Source organism: Chaetura pelagica, unplaced genomic scaffold (assembly GCF_000747805.2).
Source record: "Chaetura pelagica isolate M959 unplaced genomic scaffold, ChaPel_1.0 scaffold83, whole genome shotgun sequence".
Taxonomy (NCBI): Eukaryota; Metazoa; Chordata; class Aves; order Apodiformes; family Apodidae; genus Chaetura; species Chaetura pelagica.
The window spans coordinates 6,202,643-6,221,648 of NW_009952893.1; the positions used below are offsets into that span (position 1 = coordinate 6,202,643).

Genomic DNA, 19,006 nt, shown 5'->3' on the forward strand with positions numbered 1-19,006 from the left:
TTGGTCAACAGCTGGCTGAATAGAAGGCAGCAGTGTGCCTGGGTGGCCGAGGTCAACAGCATCCTTGTATCAGAAATACTATGGCCAGCAGGACTAGCGAAGAGATTGTTCCTCCTGTACTTAGCATTGGTGACATCACATCTGAAATACTATGGTCAGTTTTGGGACCCTCACTACAAGACATTGGGATGCCAGAGCAAGTCCTGAGAAGGTCAACAAAACTGGTGAAAGGTCTAGAGCACAAGTCTTATGAGGAGCATCTGAGGGAATTTGGGTCGATTATCCTGGAGAAAGCAGGCTGAGGGGAGACCTTATTGCTCTTTACAACTACCTGAAATAAGAGTGAGGGTGAAATGACAGTTAGTCTTTTCTCCCAAGTAACAAATGATAGAACAAGAAGAAATGGCCTCAAGGTTTGCCAGGGGAGGTTTACATTGGATGCTAGTAAAAATTTCTTCCCTGAAAGGGTTGTCAAGCACTGGAACAGTACAGGGAAGTGGTTGACTCACCTTCCCTGCAGGTATGAAAAAGATATGTAGGTGGGGTTCTTAGGGACATGGTTACTAGGTTAACAATTGGACTTGATGATCCTAAAGGTCTTTCCCATTGAAAACAATTCTATGATTGTATGATTCTATGAATAGAATTACCTAGTCAGGCAAATGAAAGGTATAATACAGATACGATAAGGAGATTCTCAAGTGATTAAAACAGTCATAGACTGGCTGAAATAAGATCAGACTGCTTTCCTGCAGTATTGTCATAATCACCTCTTTGTATTTTTCTCTAGACGCCCTTGTGTCCTTTTACATATGACTAGACTCAAAGAATCATAGCACGGTTTAGGTTGGAAGGGACCATTAAGGATCATCTAGTTCACCCCTTCCACTGTGGACAAGGACATCCTTCATTAGATCAGGTCACTTAAAGCCCTGTCCAACCTAACCTTGAACACTTGCAATGACAGTGCATTCACAGCTTCCCTGGGCAACCAGTTCCAATGTCTCACCACCCTCATTGTGAAAAATGTCTTTCTTATGTCCATTCTAAATCTACCATTTTTCAGTTAAAAATCATGGCCCCTTGTCCTATTCCTACAGTCCTTGGTAAAATGTCTCTTTCTGGTTTTCCTATTAGCCCCCTTATAAGACCATATCAAAGGCCTTACAGAGGGCTGGGTAGACAATATAAGTAACTTCTTCCTTGTCCACTGATACAGTAAGTCCATCAATTGAAGGCTGTAAGATTAGTCAGGCACAATTTACCTTTGGTGAAGCCATGTTGACTGTTTCTAGTCACCTCCCTGTCTTCCATATGTTTCAACAGGTTTTCCAGAGGATCTATTCCCAAGGTATTAGCTGGCATGGAGATGAAGCTTAATGATTGTTAATTCCCAGGGTCTTCCTTTTTAGTCTTTTTTAAAATGAGTGTGATGTTTCCCTTTTTCCAGTCACTGGGGTCTTCAGTTGACTGACATGCATTTTCAAATCTGATGAAGAATGGTTTGGAAATTACATCAGTCAGTTCCCTCAAGGCTCTGGGATGCATCTTGTTGGGTAGCATGGACTTAGTTATGTCCAGGTTCTTCAGGTTGCCCCGAACCTGATCTCCTACAATGGGACGAATTTCACTGCCCCAGCCCCTGCCTTGAGGTTCAGGGGCTTGAAAAATGTAGGAAGAGATATTACCACTGAAAGCTGAGGAAAAAAAAAAAAATAAAATATTTTTGAGTACCTCAGCCTTCTCCATGTTGGTTGTCACTAATTCTCCTGTTTTATTTATCTTTTTCTCTAATCTTCCTTTTCTAGATGATGTGCCTGTAGATGGCCTTATTATTCTTTGCATCCTTTGTCAAATTTATCTCATGACTCACAAATGGCTAAAACTTTAAAGCCCAAATCCATGCACTTCTGACCTAACATCACATGAGCTTCAAAGTGATGTCACTCCAGTTAAGAATGGACTTAGGTTCCTAATATTTGGTAGAGCTGGACTTTGTCTCATACATTATTCAGTCAACATAATAAAGAATAAACCACAGAACTTTAGCTATTAACTTTTCTTATAACTTTTATGTATTGTCTGGAAAAAACATTTGATCATTCATCATTAGTAGCTTCAAAATACATTCCTACTGCCTTTTCTTCCAGGTTTTTAATTCTGCATTTCAAAGTAGCTGAGAATTTACTTTTATGGTACAATGTTTTTCCCACTAGGTATTCTAAGTAATTTTAGCAATTTAATTGCTGATTCTTAGGTATCTATGTGGGCAAATGTAATATTCATTATACTTTCTGCAGTAACTTGAGACTACCTCTGGCCATTAAATCTTGTTTTACTGAAAATTAGAATATAACCTAGGGCCCTATGATTTGTCATCTTTTCTGCACATTCTATGATTTAGAAGACAATATCCTTTTCCAGTGCTACCAAGCCTGGCATTACTGAGACTGGGCTCATGCACACTTTGAATGGAAAAACACCAGAAGTAATTTGCGACTATGATGAACAGATACTTGTGGAAGTTGCTGGTGTGTTTAGATAATGGTCAGGAACCACTGATTATCACTGCTGCTGAACAATGTTTTAGTAGCAGTGGCTACGGTTATCACAAACTTCCCCACTATCACCAAGTGTCCACTTATCCACCATTACAAAACTGTCTGGTCTTTTATGATTTAGGTAGAAAATATTTACCTGCATTTCTCATGAGATGGCATTAGATATATATCATGTAAGTTATGTAAGGGTTGATTTTTTTCTCCATGTGTTCTGAAAAGGTTTTTTTGTTTTTTCCCCCTCTCAATTTGACTTTGGAATGTGAAGTAAAAAGTAGCCAACCTATCCAATAGTGTCTTGGTGTTCAGTATTTCAACTCAACTTCAGCAAAGTAAAAAACTAAACACAGATTTAAGTAATTTGCAGAACTGAGGTGAAAAGAACAGTGGGAATCAGAGAAAAATATGCTTTGGGCTAGCAGCATCTAAATACTCAATACATGGCACTAGCAATATAGAAGTGTATTTCTAATGTTGTGGAAACAAAACAGTTTGCCACTCAGACAGGCTCTTCCCAGTGCTGTTAGAATTTCCTGGATGGTTGGTTCAGTTACAATCACGCATGAATTCTTATTTTTGGCCAGAAGTCGTGGTGATGCTGACATGCCATACCTTACCATTACAAAGGTGCAATGTACCCAGCTAATAGTTAACTTTCTGTCTTTGATACTCTTCACAGTGTCTAACATAGCTTGACCATGTCCAAAGAAGGGCAATGAAGCTGGTAAAGGGTCTAGAGCCCAAGTCTTATGAGGAGCATCTGAGGGAACTGTGGTTGTTTAGGCTGGAGATAAGGAGGCTGAGGGGAGACCTTATTGTTCCCTGTAACTACTGAAACTGAGTTGCACCTGAAAGGAGGTTGTAGTGAGGTGAGTGTTGGTCTCTTCTTCCAAGTAACAAATGGTAGAATATGAGGAAATAGCCTCAAGTTGTGCCAGGGTTGAAGTCCCCCATGAGAACCAGGGCTTGTGATGATGAGGCTACTTTCTGCTGCCTGTAAAAGGCTTCATCAGCCTCCTCATCCTGATGAGGTTGTCTGTATTAAACAACCACAACAGTGTCACTCATGTTAGCCTGCCCCATAAGAGGGGGAAAAACAGAAGGGCAAGTAAGATATAAAATGTGGCTGAGAAGAATAGTTACGAGACAAGAAGAGCTTCTTGTATACAATCTGTTTCACTGATTCACAGGGTATGTGGGGTGCCATCAATAGGATGCTTGCTCCACACACACAGAGGTAGCCAGAGGCAGGTCATCAGCTCCCTGTGAACCTGCCTGAGCAGGATGTACTGCCTCAGGTAAAAAAGCCCTCAGCTGCTGGTCCTCCCTCTGCAAATCAGCTCCAAGCAGATGCAATTATTGTTTTCTTCTTTCCTCCTGGAGAATCTCAGAAATTCAGATTTTAAATGTCAGGCCTTATATTTGTATCCATACCTCCTCTTGCCTCCATAGGCTTTACAAAACTGCAATTACAGTTTTATTGGCTGACAATGTCGTTTTATGAAATGTGCTGAGAAAGAAAATATATTTTGAACCATAGATTTAGTCTATGGTTGTATCTGGATAAAACCAGATATCACCTCCAACCTAAAGCACTTCAACATCTCTAATGTTTTAGTTTTTATGTCTGCCTTTTTAAATATGTCTGACTTTCAAAATCCCTAAGCAGAATAATTTTCTTTTACTTGATGTCACAGGATCACCCACAGTGGAATTTAAGCTTAGCTAGGTTTAAAATGTACCAAATGCACAAAGGTAAGAAGATGCCAAAACTGAACAGTAGACAAAATAAAATTCCCCAGTGCAGATACATTGTCTAGTAGAAAGTTTTCTGTGCTTCCTTAAGGACTGGTATGAACAGTTACTTCCTACCAACTTCCAATGTCTATTGAGTTCTTTTGTGTTCAAGAGTGTCAGACTTTCCAGAATAAATTACCTCCTGTCACTTGGTTAGGATGCAATAGAACCTTAATATAAGTTCTCTAAAAATATTTTAGACTTTCTGAAGGGATCAGCTTCTTGATTCATATACCCTTATTGATAGTTCTAATCTCTCATGAGATTAGATTTTGCAAGATTTCTCTCATGACAGAAAAATCGTTCTACAGAGTAAAAGTGAAAAAGGGCAATATCTACAGTCCTACTACCATTCCACTGTAGTTACAAAGCAGATTTTTCTTGTAATATATGTGGGGATTAAGCCCTGTTGCTAGCATTTCTCCTGACAGAGAGAAGGCAAAGCTGTTGTGAGAATTTCCTAATGTTTTAAGTACCATTTGAAATTGAATTATTTCCAGCATGTTTTGTATCCTACAAGTTGAGTTCCTCCTATAGAATAAGAAGGAACTGGTTTAGATCCAATCCGAACTGGTGGAAAGAAGAATGCTGCAGGTTTAGGACTCTCATACTCTGGGAAAAATCCCTAAAAACCGAGCCGTGGAGAAAAGGCACACAGCCAGTGCAGCTGCCAACCTTCTGAGCAAGCCTCACATTATTAAACACACTCTAAGGACGCATATCAGATTGAATCTACATAGCAAAAGCCAGTTGGATAGAGCTTAGTTTAAGGTGTCTTCTGCAGCATCTGGGCCCTTTTTCTAGTCCTGTCAATTTGGACAATACATTCTAGGTTCTTCCAGAATTAAACAGCAGGTTTTTAGGACGTAAATTTTGGGCTGAAGCACTGAAACTAACATTTTAGCATTTAGTCCTTTAGTGGATTGACATGTTTTCTACTTAAATCTTAGACTGATACTACATATGAATGAAATATGAAACATGAAACATGTATTACACTTTAGAGGGTAGATTTTTATTAGACATTAGGAAGAAATTCTTCACTGTGAGGATGGTTGAGGCAATGGAACAGGATGCCCAGGGATGCTGTGGATGCCCCCTCTCTGAAGGTGTTCAAGGCCAGGTTGGATGGGGCTTTGAGCTACCTAGTCTAGTGGGAGAGGTCCCTGCCCAGGCCACAAGAGTTGGAACTAGATGATTTTTAAGGTCCTTTCTAACCCAAACGATTCTATGATTCCATAACTGCATAATTCTGTCCCTTTTCAAATGTCTTTGAAGTGCTTTGTGACCAGAAGAATTTGCATTATCTTCTAGAAGGGATTCAACAAGGAGCAATAGAATTTCTACATCCTGACTGTCCTCTGGTTTAGCAGGTTGACACACTCATGAAGTGTGAAATATGGCTTTGGACATCTTCTGCACTAAAAAATAACTAATTGTAATCTTCTCACTTCCTGCATGGGTGAGTTATTTAAAAAGCTGCTAATTAAATATAGTATAATACATACAGTACAAGCTAGACAGATACTGCTTCAAATGAAATGGGATGTAAAACCAACATTTTCTAAGGAACTCAAGGAAGCAAACATTGAGAATAGCCCAAGCTCACATCCTGGACTGCATCCACAGCATATAGGTGGACAGATGTTTAACCCAAATCTTCTAAGGAAGATTGTATGAGAGAAGGCTGAGCATCTTGGCACATGACAACCCAACAGCTGTTTTGAGCGTATGAGCAGAAATCCTGCCAGGTACTTGTGAGACAGGCATTTTGAGGATCTTTCTCTTGGACATGAGATGCAATTAAGTGCCTAAACCTTTGCTTTGTGGACTGTCTTCCATTTCACGAACAGACAATATTTTGTGGACCTTGCAGTACATTTTTTCTGAACAATTTTCCTTGCCCACTCAAGAAAGAACCATTTCCTGAAGTAGTTTACAATAGTTATGCAAGTCAGAAAGATGCTTCTAATTATGGCTGAAGCTGTCAACCTAAGCTATTAAGCAAAACCTCTGTTCTCTGAGGCAATACTGGGAATAGTTGCTTTTAGTGTGCAAGTTTGAAATGTCTTTCTTAAAGCTTTTATTGCCAGTGAACCCTTTATGAAGCAGAATAGTTGCTGTACTATGGAACTTCGCTTTAATTTTAAAATGCTGTAAAATAAAATATATTGAAAATGTCTAGCCTACTACTCAACAAAAAGAAACATTATTGACCATTTAGAAATGTAATTTTTACCACAAGCAACAACAACATCTTTATGGCACAAAAATGAATTTAAGGAACAGTTAAGAGCCAAATGTGTTTTTTAACTCCACTGTATAAGAAGTGGTGTCTGAACTTCTGAGTACAGAGACACAAATTATAAACTTAGTAGGTATATTCTTTGCTTTGCTCAGTGACAAAACATATTCTGCAGATAAGTAGGATCATAACAAGTGCTGGTTTTCAACATCATAATGATAATTCATTTATATTCTACCTGGCCTGGAATGAAAGTTAGCAATATTATTTGTTTATAACTGTAAAAGTTACTGTAGTATGGAAAGATTTGATAGGAAGATCCTTTATTAAATTTTCTATTTGAATTAATTGCTGAATAGGTTGTTTTAATGGCAACTATCATTATAACAAAGAAGATGTGACATAAAAGGCATGTTTTTAACACAGAAGTCTCAAGAGACTTTGGGATTTTTATGTAGTTTGTTTTCCTTAGGGTATGATAAGGCAATGTTAGTTTAAGGAATGCTGAGCAAGGTGTGAGCAATGATTATTTCATCCACACTTCCTTTGTAGCCTTAAACAGCCTACCAGAATACTCAGTCTTTTGTCCTTGAGCCAATATCATACTTCTGTCTGTCTTTTGCATTACATCCTGCACCTAGTTCTGTCTCATTCATTGCTCTGAAATAGTTTACATTTACTTACGTCTTTCTTTTTTCTTCTTAATATTTTGTCCCTTGGCCTTATATAATTTTATCATTTCTAATCTAAAGTGGTAATAAAAGCTTTAAAAGAATTGACAGCATCCTTATTCAAATCCTTTTTCTGCATACACACTGTCTAGATCATAACAGGATAATATTTAAAAATATTATTGGAAAATATACATAGAGAGTAAACTCACAAATAATTCAAGTCAATTTTGGTATTTATCTGTTCAAAAGCTAGAGAAAGTCAGAAATACAACTTTCTCCATTCCTGTAGTGCCTTAAAGTGCTGTAAGATACCTCTGCACTCATTCCCTATTTTGACTTTGTGCAAAATTTGCTGTGAACTCCATTTCTTTTCCCAGTAGTGCGTAAACACATCTGTCCAGCAGAAAGAGGAAATGACGAGCAGTTAATTTCACATATTTCTAAGAAGTGTTCAGGAAAATATGACTTATATACACTATTGATCTTGCCTGGTCTTGGATGAAATTCCTTTTGGCAGTGAGGAGCATCCTGCCTTGTTGCTGAAGAGCACTAAGGATTTAAGGACAAAATAGGCCAAGACCTGAGTGCCAGAAAGGAGACCTACACACTTTCCCATTACTTTTCTCTCAGAAGAATGAGCATATTGTTAAAAATATATCCTAACTTGTTATCAAATAACTCTAAGACATAGGCCAGGTAATTACTGGTATGAACCAGCACAACTCTACTAGTTTAAAAAGTATTTTATAGAAGGGAATTTGGCTCTTTATGTTTCATTCCTCGTCCTCAGAAGACATATCTAAATGTATAACCAAATATCTTCTTTTTGCTGAAAAATGCAAATGCCATTCCAGGGGCATCATTATCCAGTTACAGGATTTAGAGTCAGATTCTGTTTTCAGCTGTGTTTCCAAAAGTACAGTCAGCACAAACATAGCTCTATTCTGGCATCAGAAATGCTGAGCAGCATGAACTCCTGGCATTTTCCAGTATTCTAATGGAAAAAAGGCATTTTACACATTTGCCTTATGCCTCTTAAAAAAAGAAGGAGAATTTCAAAGTAAAGTTGACGTAATTGATGTTTAGTAAATTCAGAGAATAGTTAAAAAAAAGACAGCATACATTTCTAACTTTTTTTTTTTTTTACTGATTTATTAAAACCATTATACAGCCCAAATTTCAAAATTATGCACTTGTTGGATATATATGACATGTCCCTGTATCATGCTCATATTTATGCAATGCTCATTTATACATCAGTGGGATAACTACACTAAGAAATGGGACATATTTGCAATAGAAAGAAAACACTATTTAGAAATATTGAATGTCCTTAGCTGTGTGGTCTTTTTCTATTGCTCTGTTCTTCTTCTCCTCCATTATGCCAAACAATGTGGCAAGAAAGAGAAACAGCTGTTAGGTTTTGATAAAGTTATAAGGCAATACTCAAATACATTAATTTTGATTATTTTTTTAAAAACTAGTATTATTTTCAAGGACATGCACTCATCAATATGCTCACCTACTCTAAGATTAACAATAAATCAGACTTCCCAAATGCCAGCCTATGCTAGTTTAATTATTTTCAAGACTCCTTTTGTTCAAAAGAGTACATTAACTACTAAAATAATTTCAGCTTGTTGTGAGTGAGCTGAGAGTGAGATTTAGACATGCTACGCAGGCCTAGCAAGACAAAGCCAAAGCCATACAGATCCATGAAATAAAGTCAGATTTTTCTTCACTAGAATATTTTAAGTAAACTAAGGAGAAGGGACATAGTATCCCTTTGTCTTCACAGAAAGCTTTTTATTAAGTCTACTAACATATGTGTTCACTGTATTCTAATTAATTTTGCCAATCTATTTTCAGGGCTCAGTGCACTGAACAGTCAAATTGCTCTTTTGCATTGAAGGTACACTTTAATTAAGTAAAAATATGTGCTGTGCTTATTCTTTTGTAAGGCTCAGAGAAGTGGGTAAAGACAGACAAGACAATATTTTGGAAGGCTGTCAGAGATGGGTGGTTTTTGCAGCACCACCTTGGAGTATCATTAATAGTAGCTGCATACTAATGAGCTGGAGCCTAAGTAAGAATGCCCCGTCCTCATGGATGCCTTAATCATCCCTGCTCTTTTCCCGTCTCCCTTTAGCTTTCCCTCTTTCACAACCTCAAATGCTCCTGTTATGAGCCACTATCAGTGTTCTGAAAAAATTTATCCCGTGACTTTGGCAGAACTCATGATTCCTACTTTAAGACTTGCTTTTAACAACAATGAAACATAACCTGAGATTATTTTATTTCTGTCTGTGGAACAGCAATTTTATAATTTCCCTGTGAATGCACAGTATCCCAAGAAATCCAAAGAAGATAATGTTTTCTGAATGTTTTCCTCACAATCAGAATTTGACTCCTGGAATTGCCAGTTGCTCAAAACCGTCAGCCACAGTTTACATGAAATATCGTGTTTCAGTCAGCAGTGGAAAATCAGCAAGAAATGATCCCCCCTCTCCCTTTAAACAAAGACATTATAACTTTAATTCAAGGCATACAGGCTGTACTGAAAAGCCAGAACTGATTAAAAAAAAAAATAAAAATCATGAAAGTTGTATAATACTGCTTGGCAGTTTGAGTACATCTCTGCAGAGATATAATTCTTATAATAGTTTATCTTATAATACATTGTTTATTCCCCTCCAACTCTAGTTAACCATAAAAAAAGAATTTTTTTCTAACAATATGTTGATAGAGCAATGTACTTGTACCTCTCTTCTCCTTAGTAGTGGAGCAGCACACTCAGACTTGAGGATGTGCCATGAGAGTACCTTTTTCTTCTGTCAAAGCAACAGGAATTTTCTCCGAGGTCTCCATACCTTTGTATCATCTGGTTTGGTATCAGGCACCTCCTGCCCTGACATCCAACCTGAGCACTGCTGCAGAGGAGTCTGGCCAATTCTGGTGAGTAGAGAAAAGAGAAGGGAGGATGGATGAAGCCTCCAGCCTTGGCAGGAAGTGAAGGATATGGTAAGGTAGCTAAGGAGGCTGGAGGGACACTGTGCTCTGCACAGGGATGACTGGGTGCTGGATGTTTTCAGCTTCATCCCCAGGAACATTTTGGGAATGGAAGGAAAAGAGGTGATGTGTATAGCTAGAGAATGCTGACACTTTCTGCAGAGAGGAAACTCTGAATTTTTTTTCCTAAATAATTTACAATATTAAAAATAAATAAATAAAATCAAGTGTAGAAGCCCCACCTCCTGGATTTTAAGGGTCCTCGCCAGCTGAGGCTACCAAGGATGTCACACACAGTACAGGGAGGCCAGAAAAGCACATGCCAGCTTGAGAGTCCTCACCACCACTATGCTCCTCATAGCAAGGCTGTCCAGAGTCAGCAGTTAAACAGCTTCCAAGAAAATTGTCAAAAACCAGTACATTTTCTTGAAACATTTCACTATCAATTACTTGATGTTTTCTGACATAACTTGTTTCACTGGGAATTTTTTACTAATTTTATTTTTAAACTGATATTATTTCCTTAGAGTAGATCTGTGGGGTTTGGATCTTCAGCTTCTTAGCTACCACATCATGGGTAAATGAATGAACTATAAGGAAAACAAAGCCTTCTGTCTTCCATGAAGATTTTCCCTTACACATTTGGACAAATCTCCATCTTTGTCTTCAGGGTGCCTCAATGCACATTCATGTTCTTAGAATGCAGAAGCATCTCAGGTTTGTAGTATGGCATTGAACTAGTTTGATAGGTTACCCAGGGACTCAGTATTCTATCCCAGCAAACAGTTCTAGCTTCAAATGACAGATGTAGGAGCCTAGCTCAAATTCCATGTGACTGTGAATACTACCTATAGACACAGTTCAAAATTGTGGGTCTGAGTGTCAGACATAGGGGCTCCCTGAAGAACTGGTAACAGAAATAAGTGTTATTTACGTGTAATCAGAGACATATTTGCCCCATATTTGATGGAATCTTAGTGGAACATAAAATGGTGGAAGTAAAAGCCGGTTACTTTGTGTTAGTATAAAGGAACTTGTATTATAGAAAAAAGCACACTACTGGGTGAACTACAAAAAAAGACACTGAGGCTTGACCTTTTCCTGTTAGATTTTAAGCTTTTAATTGGGATATATTTATTGGAAGCTTAGCAATCCTAAACGTTGTTGGAGAAAGAGGAGAAATTCAGCCCATGCAATATCTGAATGATAACAAGTTTTGGATTAGTATATAGATAACCATTTTCTTTCCAAAAGACTAATAAGTTGAAATGGTGGACATGTCAAACTGATGATGATACTTCTGTTTTGTACTAGTGACCCTTTAAAAAAAACTTCTCTTGTATGTAAAACATGCAATTTTCTTGCCTGGATCTCTCCTGAAGGCCTTTTTTTGGTCTGATGGTTGATACATCAATACTTTCTGCCCAGAGTTCACTGTGTGGATGGGGCAGCAGTACCCTTCCTCCTTACCTGGTGGGCAGTGGAGCTGCCCTGGGTGCTTCTGCCTCCTTACTCCTGTGCAGCTTCTCTTTCTGGTGAAAGCAGCCAGTCCTGCTGGGGAGACTGGCAGAAAATCCAAGCCTGACTTGCCTCTTCCTCTTCTTCCTACTTTAGTTGTCTGAAATCCACAGGCATCAATAGCCAGACAGAAAAAAAGAAAAAGTGAACAGAGGCAGGGAAGATCCTTGCAGTTCCCCAAACAATGACAAAGTTGGTTCTTGAAGCACAAACCAATTTATTTAAAAATGTAAATATTTGTTGCAAAAAAAAAAAAAAAGATTGCAAAGAAGTAATCCTCCACACTTATACAAACACAAAATAATTGTTTACATTTTTTTAACAGAAAGAAAGAAAGAGGATGTTTGTTCTTTCTAAACCACCACCAGTCCCTGCCTTCATTGCTCCAATGTCACGTCACAAGTACTCCCACACATGCAGCTATTTAACTACCCAAGAATACATCATTTTTTTCCCAACATCCTTAGCACAGTATTTCCCTTGACCTGCTATAGTGTTGTCCTTGAAAAAGACATTAGCAAGTTTTGCTTTGCATACTGATTTCTAAAATTTACTTGCAAAGTTTTTCGTCTGCTTCTATTTCTGACTTTTGTCAATACTACACCTGTGAACACAACCAAGTGCGGTTCCTGGTATTTGCTTTCTGGGCTTTGCAGACTTTGGTGGTGTTTGATCAACTGGCTCTGGGATAAGACAGTTCATATTGTTTATAATGGTTATCTTATCTGTGCTTACATGTGTTTATATAGACATCATCAGTACCATCTTTGTCCTTGCCTGAATGATATGTTGTGTTCACCATCTCCATAATTTTGTACTGGACTAGATAATCACCTTTTAGAAAAATATATTGATTTGTATTTGCTGTCTTTTAGCTACTGGTTATTTCCGAATTGTTCTACATCTGCAGAAGGGTTAGGTATTTCGGACTACTTAATTTACATAGATGTGTAAGGAGATTCCTGTTAAAAGAGCATGCACTTACAAATGGTGGTGTCTACATACAAGGATCAATGATTGTAATCATTTTCACAGGTTTCATCCTGCAAGAACCATGGACTTTTTAAATTCAAGTTGCTCTCTTGCCTCTCTGTTCCTATAATTTGTAGATATATGCTATACTGTATACACGAAAGATACTGTATACTTAATTACAGATATGGCAAGTAACATTCAGTTAACAACCCCAAGTTTCAGAAAGTCCTTAGAAAGTTGGTCTTTCCAGCTTACTAACAGTCTCAAGATGCCATGGTAATTGAGTCCCTTTGTGGAGGGATTTGCTCTGAAACTATGCAGTTTGTCTGTTCAGTATTTCCAAGACATTTTCACTGGCCTCTTGGTACAGACATATATTTTCTAGTTTAGTAAGAATTAATATAAAATATAGTTTCCTTGTTTTATCTATCTTTTCATAATGCCATATGGACTGACTTCAAATGTTAGGGTATTAATAAGTCTATTTTTATTTTTTTTGGGGGGGAAGGTTGTGCTTTTCTCTAATGAACCAAAAAATGTATTTCCCTTTTCGAAGTTGTTGATGTCCTTGTTAATTTTAAAAGTCAATGAAGGTTCTAATGATTTAACAGGATTACTCATGTATATGCATGAAAGGATCATTCATATTTTAAAATCAAAATAAAATGCTGCCTCCTACCAAATACAGAAATAATAAGCAGAACCGATTTTGTACAATTTCAAAAAATATTTGAAGAAGTAGTTCTTACAGGTCTTAAGCCCCAAAGTTGGTATGAGATTTGAATCTGTGACAATATTTAATACTATTCATTTTTAATGCATATGCATGCACAAACTCCACTATGATTTGAGGTAAGAAACTGAGGAAGAAAAGGGTGTGAAGGAAATGGCATCTAAAAATTAGATTCCAGGTTCAAAAGAACACATGACTCCAAAGAAAGCTCATTCAGAGGAAAACTATGAAGCTTCATGCCCTTTTCTTATGAATCTATCTCAAAAATACACAAGCTCTGTATGAGCACTTTTCAGCTCCTTGAAAGTTACTGCCCCCTTCCTCCCCAAACACCACTGCAACACACAGCTACATCAGTCGGTCTATAAGCCTGGCATGATTACATGTGGAGACTATCACAGGTATAGCCACAGTCTTCTGTTCCTGAAACTAGTCGTGTAGTCATTGCTGTGATTTGGCACAATTTCTTTTTTAGGCTGAAATCTGCTTTATTGCTTTCTCAAGTATTTTTGCCCAACAGCAAGAAAAACAGGATTGTATTTTTAATCATCCAGATGATGGCAGCATTTTCTCAGTTTAGTTGTGCAGTACGAGATTATTGAAAAAAGAATTATTTCCTGGCTAATTGCATATTACAAAAAACACAGAGACTTTGTCTTTCTTTTTCCCTAATCTTCAGTTTTTCTTGTACCATCCTTTCCTTCCTTGTACTTCTTTGCTCAACAAAAAAAGCTTTACTTGAGATCTTAATGATATTCCTCAAGTTCTTCTGAAGCACTTACTGCAATGTCTTTCAACTAGTGTCACCTCACTGATGTCACTTGGCAAAACAAATATTTCAGAGTAAATAATGTCTGGCTAGGCACCAATGCATGGGGAAGGGGAAGGTGGCAGAAGACCATTCCCGCTGGCCTCCAGCCATCACCCTGCCCCTGCAAAAGTGCAGGAGAGAGAATTTCTGTGGCATGGGAAGTCCTGCTCTGCAGCACCAAATGCAATGGGCCAAATATAAAACCAAAGCACCAAGCTACTTCAAATATCTTCTTTTCCCTGCCAAGAACTTTTGACTGCCTCTGCCCAGGGCCATCCCTAGTACACTGGACTGTGGATCAGCCATGGGAGGAAGAGCCTTGGCTGGTCCCTCCCCACCTCACTCAGAAGGTGGCTTAAGGAGAGGTCATACTTTTGCACCATGTGTCATGGACCTACGTTCCACCACTGCTCTGCAGCAGTATTGACCTGCCCCATCATGGGATCCCTGGTCCCAGACAGTGGGACCCTGCCACCCCTTCTGCCACCCCTGAAATCTGCTATCATAAAAAGCAAAGCTGTTAATAAAAAATACTGCCTTGTGGGTGAATCCCTCCCTTGACAGGATGAAGTTCAGGCTGGGCTGACCTCCGAGTCCAAGCAAGCTCCAGGAAGAAGGCACTGCTCCACCCTATCTCCTTGCAGGCTCAGCCCTGGGCACCTTCCTAGAGTCCATATAGCTATAGAGAAACAGGTAAGGGCAGATCCTGCCCTCTGTCAACCACCGCAGGAGACAGAGTGGCTATCAGAGGAGGGATAAGGTCCCAGCTGCCTCTCAATGTCACCACCAGATGGTGGTTGCAAAGTGTAATGAACCTTGAACTCTGTGTCCAGCAAAGTATCACCTGGGAGGATGGGCAGTGGCTCTCCTGTCCTGTAACTCTTACCAAATCTGCCCTTCAGCTAGATGCTGAAGGAAGTCACCAGAAAATCTGAAACAGCTGTTAGCCACCTGTTGAGAAGGGAAATGAATGTTGGTTTCCTTTAACTGCTTTTGCAGGTATTGGGCAAGAGAGGAGAAAAGAAGAGATCAAAGTCTGAAACCTCACTAGTAGACAGGCTGCAAGCTCACCTAATATCAGGGCAAATTCAGTTGTAGTTTATGGAGCCATAAAACCATATGGTCTATTCAGCTGCTGTGATAACACTTGGTTTGTTCCTCTTCTTAAGATCAGCATCCTTTGCATGAGCTGGGAACACCTCCTAATTTTCATGTGTGTTTCAGGAACAGGCCCTGTGCATGAAGTTAAAAAATAAATCCAGCTATATATGTTGACTGTTTTCTCTTGTCATGCTACTCCATAACTAATTTTAAATGTTAATTCAAATAAGACAATAATAATGCATACCACTGTGAAGCAGACTGTCCCCCAGCAGTGCATGGACGTTAATGGTGCAGATATCCCCCTGCAGCCCATTCAGGACTCTGTTCTGGAACAGGTGGATGCACCCAAAAGAGGCTGTATCCCCATGGGAAGCCTGCATTGGAGCAACAGGACTCCCAGCAGGACTTCTGGACCTGTGGAGAAAGGAGTTCATGCTGGAGCAGGTTTGCTGGCAGGACTTGTGGCCCTGTGGGGAACCCAAACTGGAACGGTGTGTTACTGAAGGGCTGCTCCCAGTGGAAGGAATACACAGTGGAGCAGCTCCTGAAGAACTGAAGCTCATGGGAAAGACTCACATTGGGGGAGTTCATGGAGCACTGTCTCCTTTGGGAGAGACCTCACACTGGAGCAGGCAAAGACTGTGGAGAGTCCTCCCACTGTGGAGGAAGGAGCAGCAGAAACAACATGTGATTAACTGACCAGAACACCCAATTCAGTGCCCCTGCACCACTGCAGGGAGGACGCAGAGAGACTGTCAGTTAAGTCCTGGGAGAAGGGAGGGTTGGGGGGAAGGAGTGTTTAGGATTTGGTTTTTATTTCAAATTACCTTCCTCTGATTTTATTAGTAAGAAATTAAACCAAGTTGAGTCTGTTTTGCCTGTGATGGTAAATGCTGAGTGGTCTCTCTCTGTTCTTATCTCGACCCATGGGCATGTCATTGTATTTTCTCTTCCCTGTTTAGCTGACGAGTCACTCTGGGGGCACCTGGAGTCCAGCCAGAGTCAGCCCCCTAGAATATGTACACTTGCATCATTCAATTTTACTGTTGCATAATGGCAACTCATTCTTCACTACAAGAGAGAAACTTTCTTTGAGGCATAGTGATCCCCTATTACATGTGGTTTTTTCCCTGAAACACATAGTATTAGCCATTGCCAGAAGCAGAATATTTAATAAATAAAGGCACAGCATTTCCCTTATCCCTGTGTCTGAGTTATGCCTATTCTCCAGGCTAGGGCAGCTAAAGTCACTTTTCCCACCTACCTGCTACTGCCATGCACATCTGTTATCGTGTTTAATGTGTTCATGGATCCACTCCTGTGTAGCACCCACCAGTTACATCAGAGCTACACCTGCTTTTGTTCCAGTACTGTGACTGCAGGCTTGAAATAAATTTAGCATCCTTATTTACTTCCTACTGCTTTTAATTTTACTTTATTTTTCAATATTGTACTCTGCTGTAATGAATGCTGCTACTTTCTTCCTAGTGGGGTAGAGGTGAGGTTTGCTGGCAGCAGCGTTACACCCTGCCAGGGCTTAGGACAGCTGTTACAGATGCCATATACATTCCTCTTCCTTTCAGAGAATTTGAACTTCTTTTAACACAGACTTTCAGTCAAAGAGAAAGATCTCTTTGTTTAGCTATAAAAAACTCCAGTTGGAGATGAATACCCAAAAAATAAATTAATTTTCAGGTTTCAGGATTGAATATTTCTAAACGATTTGTGCAGGCGCCCACACTACACATACTTCCCAGTGGTAGCCTGACTCCTTAGCTTCCCTTTTGGTTTTTCACAAGGCATGAGCTTGGGAAAAGCCTGCAGCAGCATGTCCATGGTGGGGAAGGGGGCTGGGTGAAGCTATGGGGCTGCCAGGCCTGGGCAGTGGAGCTAGTGGTGGCAGTGCCAGCTGCATCAGAGAGTATGGAGCTCCCCAGGATGGGTCTGCTTGCACTCTGAGGCTGCTGGGGACTGCACTGGACTGGGGTGTCTGGGTGTGTGGAAGAGTAGAAATCTCAGTCCTGACAAAATTGACTGGAGTTTTTACCTTAAGGGTTAGATATTTTTTAAAAAGTAAGAAGTTATCTTCTTTACCACCATCCACTCCTTTATTCTCCAAAAAAACCCAAACATCCAATGCAAAGATAACCCTTCTACATTTGTAGCCATCTCTAGCATGTTCTGTTTTAAAACAATGCACAAAGACACACATACTGTACAGACATTTATGGGACAGAGATACAAATGGCCTTTGCTGCCATGACTATAGGTGAGCTGAGTATCACTTCATTTCATGTTCTAGACCGGACCATTGCCATCTAGTCAGGTAAAAGTGAGCCAAAAGGGCATGACAATTTGAGGTTCTACCACGTCCTCTACAAGGACATAATCAGAGGACTATTTTAAAGATTCCCAATCAGAAGAATAAAGAAAAATACTTCAAGAAAAGAAAAAAGGGCTAAGCAGCTGAGACGTATGACATAGACTCAAGTTAATGAGTGTTTATAGCTGACCTTACACAATGAAGTACATGGAATTTTAATCACTTGCACACCCAAAGAGCCACTTCTAGGTTTTTCCATATGCAGTATTTACAGTGCTCATAGCTATGTTGCTGAGTAACGTTAGGTTTCTGTGCCAGAATCAACAGCAGACTCCTTTTTCATCTGCTGCCAACTAAATGCTTAGCAACTGATAGAACAGTTTATCATCCGTAAATAATTAAATGATGTATATAAGAATTTGTTAACAATCAGTTAGTATTTTTTTTTCATTTACGCATTGTGGACATGTTTTTTATCTCTGGATGATCTTTAGTTAATCCTGCTGTTTCTTCTTTTATCTATTTCCAAAATAAAGAATACTACAAACAAGCTTACAAGATATATTGCCATGAAAATTAGTGTTGCAACATAATCTTCTTGTCTTGTTCCTGAATTTACAGTTCTAAGTTATTTCAAATCATAAAAGTATCATTGTGGTTAAATGTACTTGTCCAAAAGAGTAGAAACTTCTGAGATTTGCCAGTTTTCAAGTATTCAACAAAACAGATGTGCTTATTACAAATAACTTTAATACAAAGAAGTAAGTGGGAATGGAAACAGAAATACATGCAGTGGTCCTTTTGGTTTTGAAATCTATTAACAAGTATTGTGAACAAGTGTATAATAGCATCACTGGTCAGTTTATTGAGATTCTGATTCTTACTCCTACCCGTGTTACTCATTTTCTTTAACTATAGTGACACTCTAGTACAAATAACTGCCAAGTAAATGCTGAAGTTTGTTCAGGAAACTGGTACCATGGCTGAGAGTCTTAAACATATATTCTAGTTTGGAAATATAAATAAGACTTACGAGAGGATCAGAACAACATGTTTCCCACTGTTTGGCTTCATATTTTCACAGCTGCATGTACCCTTTTTCACAACCAAAAAGGGAACTAGCTCCTTGCTCAGTGTGGAGTTTCTTCATGCAGAGCCTGCAGTTCTTACCAAATACATAATAAAAAGTCTGAGATTGGAAGCACAACCTCATGACTTATTTTTATACTGTTTCTTGGTGCATGTTTCAGAGGGAAAGA

The 19,006-nt window shown here is 39.1% G+C and overlaps 1 protein-coding gene across 1 annotated transcript in view; it reads right to left on the reverse strand.

Moving 5' to 3' along the window:
- Positions 1–19,006, reverse strand: part of TRPA1 (transient receptor potential cation channel, subfamily A, member 1) — a 131,150-nt gene that overhangs the window by 53,528 nt on the left and 58,616 nt on the right. The gene's annotated exons all lie outside the window — the stretch shown is intronic.